The following is a 16,503-nucleotide window of genomic DNA, read 5'->3' on the forward strand; positions in this document are numbered from 1 at the left end:
TGTTCTTTCCAGGCTATATCAAAGAGGAAAGAAAAGAGCAATAATTGGATGTAATAGAGAGTAGAACTCTATAGAAGTTCTTAGTGATTGACTCTTTTCCTTCCAAGGGAAGCTGGCAATAGGGTGGAAATGTTCAGAAAGATGACCAAAACAAGCTTTGTAGTAATTCTCCATGATCAAAAATGTAAATTTCGTTTTCAGGACATTAAAAAGTCACTAAAACTTAAGCTCTAGGAGCTCAGGTATCGATCCGTATGCAGTGGTGCTAGTTACGAGGCTGGATGACCTGAGGTAGATAGATACCTTGACCCTACGTGGTAGAAAGAGAAAACAACTCCTGAAAGTGGTTCTCAGACTTTTACTCTGACCTCAGTAAGATCCAATGCCATCCACAGCACTACATAACTAGCTAAATAAGTCACTCACATTTTAAAATTTAATATGTACAATAGCAATTCGATTTAAAAATATGTGAATGTAACTCACAAGTCTGTGCTTTGATATTTGGGGGAAATCCTCATAGTTGAGACCTTTTTTAATTGTTTTATTAAATATTTTCTTATTTACATTTCAAATGTTATCCCCTTTCCTAGTTTCCCCTCTGAAACCCCTCTCCTCCTTCCTCCTCCCTCTCCTCACCAACCCACCCACTCCTGCTTCCTGGCCCTGGCATTCCCCTATACTGGGGCATAGAGCCTTCACAGGACCAATGGCCTCTCCTCTCATTGATGACCGACTAGGCTGCTACATATGAAGCTAGAGTCATGAGCCCCACCATGTGTTTTCTTTGATTGGTGGTTTAGGCCGTGGGAGCTCTGGAGGTACATGTTAGTTCATATTGTTGTTCCTCCTATAGGGCTGCAAACCCCTTCAACTCCTAAGAACTTTTATTTAATGATAATGACTCCAGTCTTGCTTGAGTGAAAGGTTTCTTTAGGAATTTGATAGTATGTGGGTTTGTGTTCAAGAAGATGTAAAGAAATATCCGTCAAAGCCAACTAGTAATGTTCTTTTACATCAAACTAAACACAAAGCCATGAGAACGTTGTAGTAATTCTCTAGCTGTCTAAGTACTCCTTACTTTCTCCCATGCTCTCTGAATGAGCTACCCAAAAATTCTAATAACTTTATGGACCACGCACTAGCTTTATTTAAAGCACAATCCTTGAGCAATTACTCTAGTAATCACGAATTTTTTCCTGTTTTCAACATAAGCGTAAGATTTACTACAATTGTGATTAAATTTATCAGTTTTTGAGAAAATCAGGGCACTGTGTTCTTTAAAATGTCTGCCACCTATCATATGCCTTTTTTATTAACAAGATTAATAACATACTCCACAGCATTTTAGTTAAAGAAAGCTTAAGATTAGAGTTGACATGAATTAATAAATATTTTCCATTTTTTTGAATTTCAAAACCTGTTTTCCTTAAATGTGTGCTATATTTTACAATGATTGCATTTGTATGGCAGAAATAATGCCAGTTTGCTTTCATTCATCTACTATCCAAATTTATAAATTGTGCCTTGTTGCAGGTCATGCATATTGTGAGGCAAATAGCATTGAGAATAATCAAATGATTGTTATTCTTCTAACATATGAGAGTGGTGGGCGGGTGGGTCACTCCCTAGGAACAGTGATCATTCAAATGAATAAAGAAAAAAATAAAACAAAAATTTAGGTACATACTTAATTAATGAATTAGTTTATTTTCTGGGTACGAATGAAGATTATATGAAAAATTTGGAAAGATAAATCAAAATAATAAGACAAATATTGTTCATAAATATTCAACCTATAAATTTAATATTCATTTTCATGTAATCATATAGCCATTGTTTAGATGCTGCTTTCTTAGAACTAGAATAAGTTCTAAATATGTTCCTCCTCCTTTTCACCAGTAAATACTTTGGGGTATATTTCAACATTATTAAAATGTCATATGAAAGCTGTATAGCAGCTATCAAATATTATTTTTGTTGAACATTGTCCATATAATTTTGAGTTTGGATTGGCAAGAGTTTCATTTCTGTTGAAATAGTTAATAGGTCTATACCGAAAACTCTTGCCACTCAAATCAAATGCACAAAACTTTCACAGAAAAAGAATCTAGTTATCCTGTTATATGAATTGAAATAATTTAAAAATAATCATTTCACTAACCTAAATTTTGAATTTTTAGTTTGTGGTTAGAGTGACACGGAAGGTTACATAGAAAATGTGGTACATTTACACAATGGAGTACTACTCAGCTGTTAAAAAGAATGAATTTATGAAATTCCTAGGCAAATGGATGGACCTGGAGGGCATCATCCTGAGTGAGGTAACCCAATCACAAAAGAACTCACACAATATGTACTCACTGATAAGTGGATATTAGCCCAGAAACTTAGAATACCCAAGATATAAGATACAATTTGCGAAACATATGAAACTCAAGAAGAACGAAGACCAAAGTGTGGACACTTTGCCCCTTCTTAGAATTGGGAACAAAACACCCATGGAAGGAGTTACAGAGACAAAGTTTGGAGCTGTGACGAAAGGATGGATCATCTAGTGATTGCCATATCCATGGATCCATCCCATAATCAGCTTCCAAACGCTGACACCATTGCATACACTAGCAAGATTTTGCTGAAAGGACCCTGATATAGCTGTCTCTTGTGAGAATATGCCACCAGGGCCTAACAAACACAGAAGTGGATGCTCACAGTCAGCTATTGGATGCATCACAGGGCCCCCAATGGAGGAGCTAGAGAAAGTACCCAAGGAGCTAAAGGGATCTGCAACCCTATAGGTGGAATAACAATATGAACTAACCAGTACCCCCCAGAGCTTGTGTCTCTAGCTGCATATTTATCAGAAGATGGCCTATTCGGCCATCACTGGAAAGAGAGGCCCATTGGTTGTGCAAACTTTATATGCCTCAGTACAGGGGAATGACAGGGCCAAGAAGTGGGAGTGAGTGGGTAGGGTAGTGGGAGGGGGAGCGTGTGGGGGATTTTTGGGATAGCAATGTAAATGAAATAAATACCTAAATTTTTAAAAAGAAATTCTTGTAGTACACCACGAAGAAAGTGTCAGTTGATATCAGACCATGTTTCTGTAAGGTCTTCGATTGTTAAGATACAGAAAAGAGTAGTTTTCAGGTGAATGGCGCTTTTTATGCAGAGATCCTGCAGGAAACCAAGCCTGTGCTGTTTCTGAGCTAAAGCATGCATCTATCCACAGAATCAACCTTTTTATATACTCAACTATTCACCTTTAGAAACTCCTCTGATGCTTTGGAGAATCACTGAGATTAAGTTTCAAACTGTGCCTCTGTAATTTTTACATCATGAAGCCCTAATATTCATTGTATCTAACAGTGTTTAAAGGGAACTTTGATCAAAAGGATAGATTCATAATCATGTAGGATCAGTGATTGTAAATAAAGAAAATGACTTCAAAGATTGAGTATGACATCAAAGATTTAATATGAGGAAACATCAAAAATACATTCATAAGTATTCATGAAGAGAGACTTCCTCAAAATTCCTCAAAAGTCCTAGACTTTGTTGCTCTAAGAGTAGGGGTAGGAAATAGTTCTGTTGTAAATTTGAACGTAAGGTTATTTCTGTTATGGCAATCTTCCCTGATTACTGTAGGTAGACTCATTTTATGTGTAATCAATTATCACATAGCTCACACCCTCTTGATGAATGCATAAATGCAGATATTTGTTAAAAAGCCCAGATGTATTTATTTATAAAAGCCCATATATGCATAGTCAGTAAAATTTACTAAAACCTGATAATAATTCAAGAAATTAATATAGATGAAAAAAGCAAGGCCGTTGCGTGTATGGCTAATGGTCTAGATATTTGCGTCTATGTCAATCATAGAATTATTAAAGGATGTGATTACTACAAAATATGCCATTAAAAGTATCACAGATACTGATTTCTAGAAGTGATGGTGTATGTGATATATATATATATATATATATATATATATATATATATATATATATATATCCCCTCATACATACACACATACATATGTGTTTTTGTGTTTGTGTGTTAGAGATTTTTGAGAGAAGAAAAAGTATAGCAACACAAAGAAAATAAAGGGAAAGAAAGGAAGAGAGTTGGAAGTATGAGGATCAAAAAAATTAAGACTCATTCTTTATGGTAGAGAAAAAATGAACATATATCTATTTATAATCAGTCTTGCTTGATCGGTTTCAATAAATAAAAGTACAGATAAAATATCATAAGAGAAAAGGAATAAGGACCCATGCTTCCCAGGTTCCTGGAGTCATGGTATATGAATTTCATTCTGTTTTATGAGCATTTTTGGAAGAGTTAGAAACCAAGCTGTGTGTTGAATGACTAGAAAATATGATCAAACTTACCTGAAAAATAATTGGTAGAATTGCCTCTAAAGTTGTGATGTGTTGAAGAGGACAGTAAAGACTGTTGATACTATACAGTTTTCATCATCATCCAGGCCTAGAAGCAACAACAAAGAGATTCAGAATCATCTCATCCTTCAAGTGTTTATTTTTTCCTTAATAGAAAAGTTGGCATCATAAACTCTATCTTCTTAGATCTTCTCAACAAACTAGATGTTTCCTGGTTCAATATTTATCTTTTAAAGTTGTGGGTATAATAACAAATATGGTAATGTAGAGTAAAGTACCGAAATACTAGCTGGTATTGGTACATCTTTCTAGATTTCCCTACCATGAGACGTTTGTCTTAAAGTATTTCCCATGACTTCTAGCTCTGTTTTATCCACTGGCCAGATTACTGGCCATACAGCATTGTACCCTGTATTTTATCTCTAAAGTTGAACATTGAGCAAAAGAAAAATGAAAACATCACAAAGGGGTCTACAGAGTGAGAAAGCCATGGAGACAATTAGTTGAGAAACTATTGAGTGGACGTTTAATTACTGTGTGTGAGAAAGTGAAGTAAAAGAAGTGCAGCTCTTCCCACTCTCATCCCTTCCCAAGCCTCTCACCAGCATCCCAGCGTTATTGTTAACACATAGTGACAAATTCTAATGGATGGCAAATTGTGCAACTTCTCAAGAAAAGGATGACAGTTAATGCCTGGGGCTCTTAAGGCTTAGGCAGAAAGATGCCTGTAAGGAAAGACTGAATCACAAAAGATTGGAAATGACTTCTGCTGGGAGCAGTCTAAACATGGCTGAAGGTGTTTACTAACAGGCTGAGGCCTGAAGGGCAGGACTTCTTCAAGGAAGGGTTTGTGCCCCTCTGTTGTCTTGAGCCTCAAGCAAGTCATTACAAGGAAAGTTTAAAATGTAAGATTAATACACAAAATAAATCTCCCAATTGCATATTCTAATAGTTTTCAGCATAGGAAATCATCACTGCTGGCAAAGCTCTTCTGGAAATGTTTAAAAGGAGACATCCCACTGTATCCTGTTGGAAAGGATAGCGACAGCAAGCTACAGGTGTGGGCTGAAGAGAAATTAAATTGAATGACCACCTACTTTTTATTGGCATTACTAGGAAATCCTGTATTGTTTTGTACTTGCATTTAAATGTTGTATGTTTACATACATATGTGGCAATGGATTTAAATATTCATGACCTTGTTGTATTACAAAGAAGTTTTATACAAACATTTCCCTGAGGAAGAAGAAATAAAATCTCATGACAATTCAATGTAGCTTTAAAAGCACAAGCTATGCATCTCCAGGAAGAGAAACTCACTTTCCTTTGTTTTTCTGGTGATTTTTCTACTCTCACACTTCAGCTGGGATACAAGATTTACAACTTGCACCTCATCCAGATTAAGAGAGGAGACAGTTTACTCTAGAACTAAATATGAGTGACTGTCCCAGAAACCTAGATTCGAGTTTTGAGTTTTTTGTTTGTTTTGTTTTGTTTTGTTTTGTTTGTTGTTGTTGTTGTTGTTTCAAACTCTATGTCCTAACATGGTCACAGCCAAACATTGAACTTATCACAAGGTCTCCAAGTGAAAAGTTAGAGAAAGGACTGAAGGAGCTGAAGGGATTTGCAACCCCAAAGGAGGAACAACAATAACAACCAACCAGACCCCCAAGGGCTCCCATGGACTAAACCACCAACCAAGGAGTACACGTGGAGGAACCCATAGCTCCAGCCATATATGTAGTAGAGGATGGACTCGTGGGGGATCAATGGGAGAAGAGGCCCTTGGTCCCATGAAGGCTAGATGGCCCAATCTAGGGGAATGAAAGGCAGGGAGGGGCGATGGATGGGTGGGTGGGCACACACCCTCACAGAGGCAGGAGGAAGGGGTTTCTGGGTGGGAAATCTGGAAAGCAGATAACACTTGAAATGTGAATAAATAAAATATCCAATATTAAAATAGATTTATAATTTTTTTTAGCTTCTTACTAAGGAATTTTGTGTACCTGTGTGTGCCTCTCTCTCTCTCTCTCTCTCTCTCTCTCTCTGTGTGTGTGTGTGTGTGTGTGTGTGTGTGTGTGTATGTGTGTGTGTGTATTCAAATTAAACTAAATATTTGAAAATAAATTGGAATCATATTAGGATTATTGGCTAAAATTTATTCGCTTTTTCTGTCTTTATTATTCAAGAAACTTCAAACTTATTTTGTTAAAAATCATACTATTGGCAGAAACAAACAAATGCAATAAGATCGAATTATTAGCTACAGTCTTTTAATTTATTTCTACTTTATAGAAGAAAATCTATACCACTTTTTATAAATTTGGTTTTGAAGACAAAATTCAATCATGGCATTAGTAATGGCTACACAGATAGAGTCTAAATACTCCATGTTTAAAACATATATTTTTTTCTTTCTTCTAATTACTTTTTTTTTCAGGGCAATGTTTTTCTGTCTAACTCTGGATGTCCTGCACCTCATTCTGTAGACCAGGCTAGACTTGAATCTGTCTCTGCCTCATGATAACAGGGATTCTATGCTTTCTTAAATAGGGACCTAACAATACTATTTTTGCCATAAGGTCAATAGTAGGTTGCACACACGTTTCTGCTGTTAGAAAAGAATACTTAAAACCAGGGCTTCCAGCCACACATCTTACCCAAATACTGCATTTCTTTGTAGTGGAAAAATATCAGGATCTCTGTAGACCTGAATTTCCTAAGACAGGACATTTTGCAAGTTTCCTTAGCTAATGACAAATATGATAGTGGTAAGATATGTACCCCTCACACTTTTTTGAATGTTCTAACAAATCTATCTATGGTGTTGATACATATACATTCATGAGTCTTTAAAACTCATTTTTAAAATAACTTCTCCCTTTCTCGGCACTTCCCGTTTTAGTTTAAGATGTGAATGATTCTCAGCAATAATTACAAAGCAGTCTGAAGTATCCCACTTTGAAATCAATCACTTAACACCTGTTCAAAAGTAAATAAACATTAATTGACAGTTTTGTTATTATTCAAACACCATCCCTTTAATTAATTCAAGAGTGAGATTCTCAGTTCAGTTCTTCCTCCTTTCCACCCCAAGAGAAAGCAGCTTAAAAATAAGAGCTTCTAATAGCAATGTAGGGTCTTCTCCCTTTGATATTAATGTTTACTCTGTACTTTACAGATTTATATAAAGTTGTATGACAGGCTATCATTTCTGATACTCTCTTGTTTTTTTTTCATGCAGGAAAAGAAGAAAGTGTTTCTTTCATTTGCTGTTCTAGAAAGCAGCAAGACAATTAACACTCTCCTCTGACTTGTGAGGATGAGAAAAACTCACTCAGGCTGCCAGATGGTGTTGGTGGTTCTGAGACTGGAGGATAATATAAATGTTCCATCACAGTAGGATCCACTATCCATCGATCAAAGGTCGAAAAAAGCTGCACAGCAGGGACTCATGTTGCTGAGCAGGGTTTCTACCTGAAATCAGTTTCTATTATTTTGTTTGAAAGTGGTAGGAATAATAAAATATACATATAATTCTACATTTTTTTTCATTTTTTGTGCTGTTACCTTGACACACTTCATTAGGATATTTTACATATGTTAAAAGTACAACTCTTTTTATGTCAAAAAAAAATTTGGGGTAAATATTTGTGAGTGATGAAGCACATGTGTATATTTGTGTGTGGGCTTGTGTATGTGTGTGTGTGTGTCTGTGTGTGTGTGTGTCTGTGTGTGTGTATTCATATCTATTTATGTTCTTTGAAGGCCAGAGGACAACCTCAAGTGTATGAGGCAAGATAGCTCACATTGTTTTTCCTTTTATAAATTTTATTGATTTTTAAAATTTTTATATAATTACTTTTTATTCTGTTTTATTTTACTTTTTACACATTCCATATTCCATTCCCTGCCACCCCACATCCACCCTCAGACTGCTCCATATCCCATACCTCCTCCCTACCTCACCTGACCTCTAAACTCCCTGGGGCTTCCAGTCTCTTGAGGGTTAGGTGCATCATCTCTGAATGAATGCAGACCCAGCAGCCATCTGCTTTATGTGTGTTTGGGGGCCAGTGAGCCCATAGATGTACCTGCCTTTGCCTCTTTGGTGTTGTAAGTACCAGCACACTTGGATTTTGACATGAGTTCTGGAGATCAAACTCAGGTTCTGAAGACTAAAAGAAAAGTGTTATTGACCAAGTTTTCTCCCTATCCTCAAAACAACTGTTTACTTCTAAATCCCCCCAGCTTTTGTCTTACGTTGGTGCTAGCTTGTAATCGTTCTTTTCTTGAGCTTTAAATCGTAAAACCATATCCAGTTCTACCATTTTGTTTTTTGCAAGGGTTCTCAAACTTCTTAATGCTGTGAAAGTTTAATACATTTTCTCATGTTGTAGTGACCCTGCAACCATATATGTGTTTTCGTTGTTTTTTTCATAACAGTATTTTTGCTACTGAGAAGTGTTTCAGTTCCTAAGGCTATCTGAATTCTGTATTTTCTGATGGTCATGACCAACAGTCTGGAAAACACTGGTTTCATTCACATTATCTACTTAGAGCTCCATATTAATTTCACGTAGTTAACTAAGCAAAAGTTGTCAAATTAAGGTCTCATATCTGGCAATTTGCAAAGGCAGAGCATGGGTCTTAACTATAAATTCCCCCATACTTACTATTTTCATGAACTTTCCCAGGTTGAAAAACTGCAATTTCAAGGAATATTATCTAAGAATGAAAAGGGTGTGAGGGTTTCAGACCATGAAACCAGAAGAAGTAGTTGGACCCTTTGTACGTATATTTGTAGATAGTGTAAGACCTCATAAAAATGCATGCTATTGGAATAGAGTTATCTGAAAGACTAACCAGTGTTTTTAACACCTGAGCCATTTTTTCAACCCTCAGTTTTGATTTTTTAGTTATATATACTACCTCGTGAGCCAGGTAATGAATGAATTCAGGCCATGAATGTTTATATTAGCATAGTATTATGTTGGAAGCTTTTAAGAGCATGAACTTCTCATGCTGAAGACCTGATTTCACTTTCCTTTACCCATGTTGGACAACTCTACAATTGTCTGTATTTCCAGAAGGAAAATGACACCTTAGCCTTCTGCAGATGTCTGTATACACACACACACACACACACACACAAACACACACACACACACACACAGAGAGAGAGAGAGAGACAGACAGACAGACAGACAGACAGACACAGACAGACCCACATGCATATACACACATACACACTACATCTTTTGAAAAACAATATGCTACATTATTCAATACATCTTCATCCAAAAGAGGCTGAGAGCAGACTGACTTTCAGCCAGCCTGGAAGAGCGTCTCAAGGTCCACCTACCACAGTAACACACTTCCTCCAATAAGGCCTCACATTCTAATACTGACAGTTCTTGGGCCAAGCATTTTCAAAACCCCTCAATATGTTAATTAAAAAAAAACAATATAAATGCTCATAAGTTCATTATTCATGATAGAGAAAAATGGACCCCACACTCATCGTCTTCCAAGTGATGAACATCAGGACATAATTTGTTATATACATAAAACTGAATCTTTCCTTACCAATAAAAATGAATGAACCATCTATGCATGTGTTACATAAATATCACTTAAAGCCATGCCATATGAAACAACTTGTCACATAAGACTACATATTATGTGATTCTGTGTTTATGAAATGTCCAGAATAGTTTAAGTTGCCAAAACATGTGGCAAAATTACATTAAAGAATGTCTAGCCCCTGGTAAGAGAGATTTTGTTTCTTAGAAGTATAGGTATGAGTCAGGGTGATGTAATGTTCTAAAATTGGACTGTAAAAATGGTTCCCTAATTGTAAGTATGTCATAATTGAATAATTGTACGAGTATCACAGTTAGGTTTGCTATTGCTCTGTTTAAACAATGTGATCAAAATCAACATGTGGTGGAAAGGGTTTATTTGGCTTATATATTCTGTGTCATATTTCACTGAAGGCAGCCAAGGCTGGAACTCTAACTGATAAGAAATATGAATGTAGGAGCTAATGCAGACACCAGGGAGAAATGTTTCTTAGGGGCTTGTTCCTTATAGCTCAGTCAAGTTTATACCTCATATCACCTAGAATGAACAGCTGAGGGTAGCACCATCCTCAATGTGCTGGGATCTCATATATCAGACACTAATTAAGAAAATGCTCTACAACTGGACTGCCTACAGCTCTTTCCTACCGAAATATATTCTCAATTGAGGTTCCTTCCTATCAGATGACGATAGCTTATGCCAAGTTTACACAAAACTAGCCAGAAGAACATATTAATGAGTAAAAGAGCTAGTAAGGGAATCATACCTGAAAAAGTTGTATTAAAAAAAAATTCTGAGGGTCTGTGACTACAAAGAATATAAGTAGGTTGATTTCAAACAAACACAATGAAGTATATTTAGAGAAGTTTGAAGAAAAATTTCCCTTTACTTTCAAAATCTATTAAAGAAAGTGGCACATATTACCTATTTAGAACCTTTATTGATTCGACTGAAGGTTAAGATGTTCTTGCTTATAGATCCTAATTAACGAATGAAATCGATTGACTGACAGTGTGTGTATCTCTGAAGACCATGGAGTCTTGCATAGAAATAAAACTTAGTTTGTAAAAGAGTAACGCTTGTTTCTATAGCACTTTTTTGAATATTAGAAATATTGAAAAAATTCTTTAGGAACTTTTTTGTTGTTGTTGTTTCAATCCTTTCAATCCTTACAAAGACTTCTTTAGTTCATGTTCTTCTGGGCACATGAGAACACAAGAAAATATAATGCTAGTGTGTTAAGTTTTCCTGGTGATTGTGTGAGACAGTGAAAATATCAACAACAGTTCTCATTCTCTCTTCACCAGTTATTCTAATGGCATTGCTCATAATGGGGACAATTTGTCTCTTGGGTTTTATTTAACATATTATCTTTGTTTTGTACTTTTATTTGGATACTGCTTATTACTTAATTTTTCTAGTCAAAATCTGGAGTTTCCACACAGAGAATGCATATTAGAATTTGAGACATCAATGGGACAGTAGGGGGCTGGGTAATAAGTGAAGTTCATGTTGAAAGATGCTCATTAAGGCACATAGGTTCATTCTTAACTGCAGTTTTACAGCTGTGCTTTTATTGATATTGACTTTACATTAACAAAGAATTTAGTTAAGTGACTGTAGGGCAGTAATTTTTTTTACATCTCTCATGTAGATCTCAAGGCAAAGTGAATTCAAGGTTACTCTTGTAATATCCTTGCTTCCTATGAGTTGGAGCAGACGAAATCTCTGGGGCTTAGGCAGCATGTACAAGGTAGGGTGTCTCTGCATGCTTGTAGGACATTCTAAATTAAACCCTTTTCCCTCTTGAGATCTGATCTGTACAAGTTGTCTTCTGAGATATTCATACAATTTCATCCTCAGCAAGGAAGGTGATATAAAGTAAAGAAGGAAGAGAAAAATCCTGATTTATTTCAGACAGTTAGTTCAATTTGCTTTTACTTGTTTGGGAAATTGCTTTTTCAATGCAGACAAAAATGTATTTCACTAAAGCAATTCTGTGGGTTTGATGACACTGCAGTATGTTTCTTCCTGGTATCTGCTGTAAGTGTAAATGAAATGCGAGGACAGAGGGATTATCGTTATTTACTTGCCTTTATTGCTGCTCTTTCTTACCTACTCCATTACATGTGTGTTAACTGGAGTTACCATTTACACTTATTTAACAGTATTGACTGAAATAACTCTGAATCTTTTCCAGTGAGGACTGATTTAGCTACAAATCACTGTTCTGAGTCTGAAATCATTAATCAGCCTTAGGCAAGATCCATTATGTGGGATTTGAGCGTAGAAGAAATATTAACAGCTCCCTGGTAGAAATGTTGCCTTACATTGGCTGTGGCTCCCTGCTGGAGCAGCAAATTACCCTCAAGTAATAATTATAATACATTAGTAGAAGTTTAATTTCCAATAAGTACTCCCGGTTTAAGAAATGGCAATCTCACCATGGCTCAGAGAACAATAGATCATGTTATCAGCAAGAATAAACCTACATGGAATTAAATGAGAGATAATAAAAAATTCATTACAGTTTGGAAATGTTAGGGAAAAAAAGAAAGAAAGTAGGTGTTAGTTATGCAGTGGCAATTTTATAAGAAATTGCCATGTTTACTGATTGTGTCTGTGGAAGGTCTTGGGTTGGAAAGTAAAAGTAGACTCTAGTTAAGTCAGTTTCAATACTGTTAAATTACTAACTGATATGAAGATTGACAATCTGGTTATAGTAGTTTTCTTCCTAGGGGTGTACTATACTGATGAATGGAATGCTTCTATAAGGAACTTTATTCTTCTGCTCACCAAGTGTAAAAACATCTCTGAAACCTGAAGTAATATTCCTGGAAATCTTGAAGTATTAAAAAGTGGAACTTCACACAAAATTGTTTCAAACAGAAATGGTTCTACAGTAGACAGACAGGCAAATATATTTTGAGAGCTAACCCTGCAAATGGCTTAGAAACATAATTGATACCTAGGAGGTTTGAATTGTGTGAAGCTATGAAGGCTCAAGATCCCTCCTTAACATTCAGAATAAACTGTTCACTGTGTCTACAGTTCATCCTAGGGGTATTTATAGTGTTTGCTACATTTTTTGCCTTTCAGTGAGATGCAGGATGCAAGCATTACAAAAGGAATACTGGCTTAATTTTTAAGAAAAGTTTTGTTCAAATTGTAAAAGTTTTACTTTTTTTTTTTCCAGTTAGCAAGTATCAAGCTTAATATGCTGTTGTGATACGAAAGATATTCTGACATTCTGATATCTGAAATGTAAATATAAGTTTTATTTGCCAGTTTCAATTGCCATCCTGGAAGTTTACCAAAATAGCTGACCCTTTTTAGCTCTTCTTTCTGAATTCCAAACTGTGGTTCCACTATACTGTTCTGTCTTAACTCCCTCTCACAGATGACTGATTCAAACTGACTTCTCTCAACTTCTGACTGAAAGTTCTCTGCTTTGCCTCAAACGAACTCTGGCAATCTGTTCTAGTCTTTTATTCTCTGGCTTGTTCTGTCTTTATGTATGTCTAGTTTGTTCTCTCTGCAACCTATCTCTATAAATCAGTTCTTCCTCCCTCCCTCCCTCCCTCCCTCCCTCCCTCCCTCCCTCCCTCCCTCCCTCCCTCCCTCCCTCCCTCTCTTCTCCCTTTCTCTCTTCTCCCTCTCCCTTCTCCCTCTCCCTCTCCCTCTCTCTGTCTCTAAACTGCTCTCCTAAGTCACTTTTCTTTCCTGTCTTTTCTCATTAGAGTTGGGTGTGTCCATTTGCTGACTCACTCTGTCAGATCTTTCTCTGCTTAGTGTCTTTGTCTGCCCTTCAATTAGACATCACTTTCAAGCACATCTGCTTCATTCTACTTTACCTTCAAAGCTTGGGACTAATGGTGTGTATTCCAGCCAGAGGGATTAAAGGTGCATCATTCCAGATGTATTCAACAGATCTAGAATTTCCTTGTGAGATCCCTTGCAAGAGCAGTCATTTTGCTGAATTAAAATTCCTCAACCCTAAAGATTCTTTGTGATTAAGCAGTCGACATTGTAAAGATACTGGTATTTTAATAGCTGAATTCAATTGATCTTGGAATAAGTCCTAATCCACTGCATAAACCATTGTAGGTGGGACCTATACTCAAAACCTGTCCTTTACATTCATAGAATGATTCATTTCAGGAACTCAAGGTGATTCCATACTTGGTCATAAAGGATCTCATATCATTATACAGTGTACAGTGTATAGTACGACTGGATATTTTGCTTTGACACACAGCAAGCAAAAGGAAAGTGTCCTCTCAAATTCATCCACCATTAAATTTCACACATGAACTAGGATTGAAAGTGTGTTTTTTTTTTTTTTTTAATCTTCCTAATTCTAAGGAATCAGTTTTAAGCTAGCGTAAGAAAGTATAAAGTTTATAGGGTAGAGTAAGAGTTCACTTTGTAGAATGTTTGCCTATTTTGAATGGGTCTGGGTTTAATAACCATCATAAAGACAGGGAGGTGATGGTTATCTTCAGCTACATAGCAAGTTGAAGAACCAAGGATAGATGGGATCATGTCTCAAAATTCATATTTCCAAATTTTAAAATAATGAGATTATTTTAAAGTTTCCCATATTTAATGATAGATTGTGAAACTATATTTATAGGCCCTTCTTAATTTTGAAAAGGGGACGAAGATGTGTACTCATTATACAATACCAAGTATTAAATCAACCTTTGATTTAAAACCTCAAAGACTTACATTTGTTGGATTAACATGCGCTGTCCTTGAAAAATGATTGTATAAATCCACTACAACGAAAGCAATGTGACACATTATGATCTTGTACTCATGCTTCACTTATAATGAAACATAATGATTTCTATGAGTTACCTAAGGTAATATGAGCCAGAGATACAACTCAAGTCTGATTGCCCAGCTTTGGCTAGAATGAGAAGAAATACAGTTCAAAAATGATTTTACAGCCGCATGCCAATTTTATTAGTATTCTTTCAATAATAAAATAGAAATATCAGCTTAGCATTTTATTAGTATATATACACATTTGTGTATAGATGTCACATTAGTAAGTACATAGATGCATATTCATTTTGTTTAAGTGCTGATATATTCAAGAATGTCATAGAATATTTACTGAAAGGCACCTTTCCTTTTAAACTGTAAGTTTAAAGTTTTTTTTTATATTTATAAATAATTCAAGGCATTTAACAGTAAGGAAATAAATAAAAGTTGGTAGTTTTTGCCAATATTTTTCAGCCTATTAGTTTGTATTTACATTGTTTCAAAAATATTAATTTCAAAGTTTTGCAATATATGTTTTTTAAGTTCTCAATAAATTACTTTAAAGTCCCCTCTTTCTAAATATTGCAATATTCAAATAGTTATAAATAGAGAAGTTGCAATCAGTGTATACTAACTAAAAGAATAATGATGTGATTTGAATACAAAATTTTTCATGCCTTCGGAGGCTAAGGGTCAGTGATAAGACCTTTCCATAAAACAATCAAAAGAAGAGAGATTGTGCATAAAAAATATGTGGATGAAAAATGAGCAATTATAGTTTGCAATCCAGAGAGCACTGAGTGGTTCTCCAAGAGTGTTTTGTGGTAACCTCTGAACTAGCCAACATGGTACTCCATATACTCAAAGTCTGATTTACAAGGGATATTTCTACAAACTTGTTCATTCATTGACAATGAAAGAAACAGCAAAAGAAGAAAAACAAAACCCAAAACAAAAGAACAAAAGAAATAAATAACCAAACCAAACCAACCAAACAAACAACAAAAACAAACATACAAGAAAACAAGGGCAAACACTTGGATTTTACACTAGAACCTGGCATTTTTCAACTTGAGTCATCAGGCAACTTTTCCAATGGCTCTAACCTCATTTTTTCTCTTCTCATAGTCAGTATAATGCTTTTCCTGGCAGAAGCTGTTTGCTTTTGTGAAAAAGAAGACACAGTACAGTAATAATAACAATGAACAGTAATAGCAGAGGGTAAAGTCATCAATAATTACAACAACAACAAAAATAAAACAGCAAGAGTTCTTTTACACTCAGAGGCCTTAGAAATGTTTGCGCAATTCACAGAGTACATTCCACAATAACTGTATAAAATATTTATTATCATTGGCTTTGCTTTAGATTGCTGAGAATTGGGAATGACTAAGTTATGTTTATAAGTCATGCAGTGTGAGAATGAGTCAGGCACAGAGTCACGTCTGTATGACTGTGATTCCAAGTCCATAGTTCAGTAATCCCTGTCAACCTTAACTTTTTGGCTCTGTGAATATCCTGGTATTCTCCATATATGTATATGGTAGGCATTATTATATTTAAGAGTTTTTGTTGCGTAGGCATGATTGAAGGCTTAGGATTTTCTTTCTCATTTTTTTAATTGGAGATTTTATTTATTTACATTTCAAATGTTATGCCCTTTCCCTTCTGTGAACCCCGTCTCCCATTCCCCCTGACCCTACTTCTATGAGGGTGCTCTCCCACCCACCTACCCACT

General features: G+C 35.7%; 1 protein-coding gene across 7 annotated transcripts in view; it reads left to right on the top strand.

The window, feature by feature from the left end:
* Cdh12 (cadherin 12) overlaps positions 1-16,503 on the top strand; it is a 1,149,544-nt gene that overhangs the window by 178,162 nt on the left and 954,879 nt on the right. The window contains exon 2 of one of the 7 annotated variants that reach the window (XM_011245344.3): positions 11,647-11,745. The exons of 5 other annotated variants lie outside the window; for them this stretch is intronic. The gene's annotated coding sequence lies outside the window, so the exon portion shown is untranslated. Of the gene's footprint in view, positions 1-6,478; positions 11,746-16,503 lie in introns of those variants that run through there. One more of the 7 variants, XM_011245343.3, reaches the window with a different exon arrangement.

This window comes from Mus musculus, chromosome 15 (genome assembly GCF_000001635.26).
Source record: "Mus musculus strain C57BL/6J chromosome 15, GRCm38.p6 C57BL/6J".
Classification (NCBI taxonomy): domain Eukaryota; kingdom Metazoa; phylum Chordata; class Mammalia; order Rodentia; family Muridae; genus Mus; species Mus musculus.